Source organism: Lampris incognitus, chromosome 12 (assembly GCF_029633865.1).
Source record: "Lampris incognitus isolate fLamInc1 chromosome 12, fLamInc1.hap2, whole genome shotgun sequence".
Lineage (NCBI taxonomy): Eukaryota > Metazoa > Chordata > Actinopteri > Lampriformes > Lampridae > Lampris > Lampris incognitus.
In genome coordinates this window covers 31453721-31460845 of record NC_079222.1, presented here as the reverse complement: position 1 = coordinate 31460845, position 7125 = coordinate 31453721, and the positions used below count along the sequence as shown (strand labels likewise).

At 52.2% G+C, this 7125-nt stretch overlaps 1 protein-coding gene across 1 annotated transcript in view; it reads right to left on the bottom strand.

The window, feature by feature from the left end:
* The window catches only part of cercam (cerebral endothelial cell adhesion molecule), a 31095-nt gene that overhangs the window by 19740 nt on the left and 4230 nt on the right, over positions 1-7125 (bottom strand). The window lies entirely within an intron of this gene.

Sequence of the window (7125 nt, the reverse complement as noted above, 5' to 3'; positions counted from 1 at the left end):
CACATGCACCCCGCGGTCCACACGATGTAAAAGAAAACGTGATTCCTCAGACCAGGCCACCTTCTTCCACTGCTCCAGGGTCCAGTTTTGATTCTCACGTGCCCATTGTAGGTGCTTTCGCCAGTGGACAGGGGTCATCATGGGAACTCGGACCGGTCTGCGGCTACGCAGCTCCATACACAGCAAGCTGCGATGCACTGTGTGTTTTGACACCTGTCTATCATGGCCAGCATCAACTTTTTCAGCAGTTTGACTTACAGTAGCTCTTCTGGGGGACCAGACTAGGCAGGCTAGCCTTCGCTCCCCATACACATCAATGACCCTTGGGCACCCATGACCCTGTCGCTGGTTCACTGGTTGTCCTTCCTTGGACCACTTTTGGTCGGTACTGACCACTGCATACTGGGAACACCCCACAAGTCCTGCTGGTTTGGAGATGTTCTGACCCAGTTGTCTAGCCATCATAAGTTGGCCCTTGTCAAAGTCGCTCAGAGCCTTACGCTTGCCAATTTTTCCTGCTTCCAACACATTAACTTGAAGAACTGACTGTTCACTTGCTGGCTAATACATCCCACCCACTGACAGGTGCCGTTGTAATGAGATAATCAATGTTTTTCTCTTACCTGTCAGTGGTTTTAACGTTTTGGCTGATCAGTGTATGGAGACTATCTCCAACCATGGTAAAGATGCCAGTTTAGGGTGGCACGGTGGCCATGTGGTTAACTCACAGCAAGAAGGTCCTGGGTTCGAACCCCAGGCCGTCCCAGGTCCTTTCTGTGTGGAGTTTGCATGTTCTCCCCGGGTCTGCGGTGGGTTTTCTCCGGGTTCTCCGGTTTCCTCCCACCATCAAAAAGACATGCAAGTTAGGGCTAATACTCCTGCCTGTGCCCCTGAGCAAGGCGATGGGAAGAAGAACTGGAGATGGTCCCCCGGGGCTGCAGCTGCCCACTGCTCCTGTACAATAGGATGGGTCAAATGCAGAGAACTAATTCGTTGCAAGAATAGAATGACAAAATAAAGCGTCTTTCTGTCTTCTTCTTCTTCTTCTTTCTAGTATTGTGTAACCTGACTCAGTGGTCCACACTGAGAAAATAACTATTTATACCGAGGGACATATCCTGGGTTTTAGCTTTAAGGTAAACTTTGATAATGAAGCCTATAGAAACAGCACTTAGATGACGCTGAAGCACATTTATGTATTGTCAAAAAGGAGGTTGCCAAACTGGCCAATCAGCTTGCTATGAACAGTCAGCTCCAAAATATGGTATACTTGTATTTGTGCCACATGTAGATATGTGTACAACCACATACAGCCAGCCACAAAGCTTTGACTGTCCAAAAAACAATATGCAACTATTTGATCACAGATCTGCAGGATGCATCAGATGTGTTTATGCATTGACACAGTGGCGTTGTTCAGAATGTTTCCACGTGTTAAATAACAGTCACGTGCAACCACTAATTATGCACAAGGGCATCCCCTACTTGCAGTTTTCTCACCCGCAGCCGTACTGATGCGCAGTTTCAAGCGGCAAAACACTTGTAAAAAGCTCCTTTATCCCATAAATGCGAAGCAACAGTGAGATTATTTCAGTCTTTTCGCTGCCTCCCATGTTATTTGCTTCTCCCTGGATGACGCTGCCCCCCCTCACCCCCACCCCCATTGCCAAGCAACAGCGTAGCCACTGTCAAAGAATTCCGGGGGAATGTTTAGGCAGCGGCATGCTCACAGGGCTGTATGTGCGCGCGCGTGCGCACGCGCGTGCGCGTGTGTGCGTGTGTGTGTGACAGAATAAGTAGTCTGCAGTGAGGTGAGAAGAGAGTAGCAGCGTTTTTCACAACAGTTTAGCGGCAGTTTGTACCGACCGATGGTTATATTCATATTTCCATAACAATCGCTGTTTTTAACCCCGCTCGCAGCGTGCTGACGACTCGCGCGCGCGCCCCCCCCCCCGCTCCCGTTTCATGTTCCGCCATCTTTACCAGCCCTTCTCCAGAAACTCCTCTGTAGTGCCAACACGTCAGTATACACTGTAAAAAAATAACCCGCGGGTTTAACTTGAAAAAAAGTAAGGCAACCCCATTAAAAGCCCCCCTTTTTTGGGGGAGTGATCTCAACTGGTGCGTGCGAAACTCCGATGGTCAATGAGCACCTCCCCATAAGGGGGGGGGGGGCTACCTACCTAAGAGCCCCAGTAAAGACAGACAAATCACACACACACATCGGATTTGTCTGTATTCACTGGGGCTCTTAGGTAGGTAGCCCCCACGTTATGGGGAGGTGCTCATTGACCATCGCAAGTTTTGCAGAACTCTAGTTGGGATTACTCAGAAAAGTCAAGTCCAGTTTATATTTTAATGCCCTGAATCACAGCTGCCGTCTCCCAGGGCTTCATAGGCCCTCGATCCACAAGAGGGCTTGTCATATGTAGCAGCTTATTTTTTTACAGTGTACGGATAAAGTCCAAATTCTCGAGTTCCTGCTACGCTGCTGTTGGGTTATCTCTCCACCTTTTGGGAGAAACTGCAGGGGGAGAGCCACCGGCTCAGCTGCAGGATGACGCAGATACGGAGGTTGGGGGAACTTCTTGTCCGCCGCTGTTGCGCCCCCTCGTTTACCTCCCCCCCCCCTGCTCGGCGCAGCTCCTTCGTAAATGCAATGCCTACGATCTCCCGTTCCCCTTCACGCCCCTCGTTCTCCGCGCCTCTCCCTAACCCCACACTCCTCTCCATCATCTGCGGCCGCGCTCCGGCAGCAGCGAAGAGAGATGCCTTCACCGGAGGAGGTTTATTTAAAGGATTCCCCTGTTCCCTTTGTCCTGCCTCTCCACTCCATTTCTCGGCGGGAAGGTTTTACAGCCTACCCTGCCGACTGGGCCTCCCTCTCCCCTGCCAGGCCTTTTAGCCAGCAGGTTAAACATTGATCTGTGAATGGAGGGCAGCACAGTGGCCCCTGCTTAGAATGCTGTGGTCTCCTACTGTGTCAGTGTGTACACCACACACACACACACACACACACACACACACACACACACACACACCCCGGCTATACACCACCATGACTCACAGCCAACATGAAAGCCAGCGAGCTAAAAGGCCTCATTTCAACACACGGCATGGCCGCAGAGCGCCGCAGCCGTGTTTGGTGCCAGTATTGGATTAAAGTTAAATACTTCTCCTCTCTCCAGTGCCGTGCCAGGGGACGTTGATAGTTAGCAGCGTGTCTCTTGCCACTTGTCCGTGTTAAAGAGCACGGGGATTTGTGGTTGTGTTCGGTCCGTGAGTGGCGCGCATCGCCTCTAGATGCCACGGCCGAGTCAATTTTCTTTGCAGAGCCCCAAATATCACAGATGACAAATTTGCCTCAAGGGGCTTTACAGCAACACAACACCTCCTGTCCTTAGACCCTCGCATCGGATGAGGAACAACCCCCCCCCCCCAAAAAAAACCCCTCTGTATTCACCTGTTAATCCGGGGTCTTTAGATATCAGAAAACCCACCTGATCTACTAACAAGGATACAAGTGTGGTTTTATATGAAGAAGGTAACTAGGTGCCAGGACTGGATGGCCTTGTTGAGCTGGCCCCGTGCTGTTGGTGGATTCTGGGTAGTATCTGACCCTAAAGAACATCCAGACGTAACCGGGGCGATATCAAAAGGTAATTGCGGGGCGCCCGGGTGGCTCAGCGGTCTATTCCGTTGCTTACCAACACGGAGATCGCCGGTTCGAATCCCCGTGTTACCTCCGGCTTGGTGGGGCGTCCCTACAGACACAATTGGCCGTGTCTGCGGGTGGGAAGCCGAATGTGGGTAGGTGTCCTGGTCGCTGCGCTGGCGTCTGCTCTGGTTGGTCGGGGCACCTGTTGGAGGAGGGGGACATTGAGGGGGGTAGCCGTGATCCTCCCACGAGCTACGTCCCCCTGGCGAAACTCTCACTGTCAGGTGAAAAGAAGCGGCTGGTGACTCCGCATGTATCGGAGGAGGCATGTGGTAGTCTGCAGCCCTCCCCGGATCGGCAGAGGGGGTGGAGCCGCGACTGGGACGGCTCGGAGGAGTGGGGCAATTGGCCTGATACAGTTGGGTAGGAAAAGGGGGAAAATACAACACTGCTTCCGGTGTGGGAAGATGGCTGTGCAGATTCAGGTTTGCAGCAGCCTCACCCAGTACCGGTGTGAGAAGATGGCGGCGAGAAGGTACGTTTGTGGCGACCTCACCCAGTACCGCCCATGCAGTGTCCAGTACTGTCCATGCAGTGTCCAATACCATCCATGCTGTGTCCAGTACCGTCCATGCAGTGTCAAGTACCGTCCATGCAGTGTCCAATACCGTCCATGCTGTGTCCAGTACCATCCATGCTGTGTCCAGTACCGTCCCATGCAGTGTCCAGTACCGTCCATGCAGTGTCCAGTACCGTCCATGCAGTGTCCAGTACGGTCCATGCAGTGTCCAGTACTGTCCATGCAGTGTATTTGTCCACATCTGCGTCTAAGTTTGTGTTTTCGCTCGATGGCTGTGAGAGCTTGGTCTGCTGCGTCCTGTGGGCCCAGGGACCACGGCCCTGCCTGGAGATGCGCCCGAGGAGGAAACACCGAGGGCGGTCTGACAGGACGCGGAAGCGAGGCAGGCTAAGCTAACCGCTAGCCCATGCAGACCGGCAGTCCGACAGTCATCCTGGCGTTAGCTCTCCTGGACAGTGGTTTTATATATATATATATATATATATATATATATATATATATATATATATATATATATATATGTTGGGGTTTGTGGCTGTGTGTTGTGGGCTGGGGGGGGGGGGGAATCATATTTCGTTTCATTCCATATGCGCAGGTGCACGGAATGAAATGACAAATAAAATCTTCCCGATCCTTAAAATCTTTTTTTTTAAAGTGTAATTGCCGCCACTGTCAACATATTTTCCCGCCTACGCTGTAAGAAAACACACGGCCAAGACTCCCAGAAACAGGGAAGGGCCAGGTGATGACGGTAAGGCTGCAAAAAAAACAAAAAGAGAGAGAGAGAGAGAGAGAGACCCTCTTGACTTGCTGGGTCTCCCGCCTCTGGAGGAGTCACACGTGAAAAGGCAGAGGGGGAGAAAGAGAGGGGACGGGGGGGGGGTTCGCTTCCCTCGTTCAAAAGAGCGATGAATGAGTAGGCGGCTGAATGAATGAAAGGCCTGGCGGGCTGAGAGGGAAGCCGGCCCCTGCGGATCAGCAGAGGTTAACTCCGCTCCTTCACTCGCATGAAAAGGGAAAACGGATTCAGCTTTAAGGAGGAGGACCCCCTGTGCCTGAGGCGGGGTCGGCCAGGATGATTTATTAGAGAGAGAGAGAGAGAGGGAGGGAGGGAGGGGGGGTACGTCCTCTGGGGTGGGGTGGGGGGGCTTCACGAGGGGAACGTTTGTAAGCATCTCCAGGCTGCGGTTATAGGTGCTGCTATACACAAGGAGGAGATGGGCTTGACGCAAAACCTCGTTTCCAAAAACTGCACATTAATACGTGGGTCGGGACGGACCACTTTGCGTCCTACTGACCCGCGCCTTTTGGGTCTGGTAGTTTACGCAGGCGTCCAAATGCAAAAATAAAACGTTTTCTTCTTTTATTTAAGCATGCGGCACGTGCATAAGACCACGCACGCCACCAAACTGCTGCCATGCGGCTCATTCTCGAGCTCGGCACCCTTTTATTACCGGACACGGTCGCGGTTGCCCACAATTTTCTATTTGCCCCTGCACTAACCTGTGAGGGGTAGGTTGCTTTTTTTTTTTTTTTTGCATTAATTTTGAAAAATTTCAGTTCTGAAGCAGCAAAAATTATAACACACGCGAGCGTTTCCAGAAAAATTAGGGGTTAATTAATGTTTGCAAACGAAAAAGGGGAATTAATTGTGCTTCGTATGTGCACAACACACGATTTAATCAGTGGCGGCTGCTGCTAAACAAAAATTGGGGGGGGGGGCGCAGTTTACCTTGGCGCAGCGCACCTGACAGCTGCTTTAATGTCCACACAGCCCCAGAGTTATTAAGGAGGACAATGCAGCCTATAGATTTTATAAGGGTTCGTAGACGGTGGATGATTGGCAGCCGAGACGAGGCGTCGTGGTGGGTGTGAACATGATTGACAGCCATGAGAATTGTCCAATCACATCAGATCAATAAACATTAAAACAATGCCAGTTCGCTGCCAATAAAAGTGTGGGGGGGTGGCGGGGCGGGGGGTGTCTGGGGCGCACAGAACTGCGCCCCCCCCTGGAAAATCTGAGGAAACCAACCAGACAGCAGCCTCAGGTCCCCTGCTCGCCACAGGTTCGAGGGCTTACATAAGGTATCGTTTGGAGCCGATACTTCATGGCCGCTGGCAGGCGCTCACAGACTGACAAACACTTTTATTTCATCGTTATTTACACCGTACGACTAAATTATACTTAAAAAGTAGATTTTCATCTCTTGATGTTTGAAGGGGGCGGCGCCCCGTACTGGCCAGCCGCCAATCGTCGTCGCCTCCTATCCCGCCTAGTTTGTTACTTTAACTTGTGGTTATTCTAATTAGTGCCGATGCGCTAATAAAACCACAAAAAAAAAACAGGCCTACAAAGGAGCCCACTGTAGGCCGTCCATCACCTCATGCATGACCTACAGCTCACGCACACTCGGAGCAACTCCTCGTACGGAGGCGCACGGGACCCCCCCCCCCCCGACCCACCCACCCCCGGAGTTGGGTCCAGCGCGGCCGTTTGAAGGGGCTGCTTTATGCCCGAGTGCCTGGTTACAGCGTCGCACTTTGTTTTGCTACACAAGGGAGCGAGGCACAAGGAGAGACACACAAACGTCACGCAGTGCGGGTCAGAGCGTTGCTGGCGCTGAGTAAACAGTGTGGAGGATTGTCATCCCTCCGGGGGGAAGAAAATGTGGCTGTTGTGTCTTTAAGAGAGGAGGAGGCTGCCGCCGGTCCCTCGATCGCAGCTGCTGGCCCGCGCGCGCGCGCGCGCGTGTGTGCGTGCGCGCGTGTGTGCATGCGTGTGTGTGTGTGTTGTGTGTGTGTGTGTGTGTGACAGAGGACAGTGAAGATTCATTACTCCAGCAGTACAAAGGACATTTATCACCCGTCGTGTTATTCAAATTCA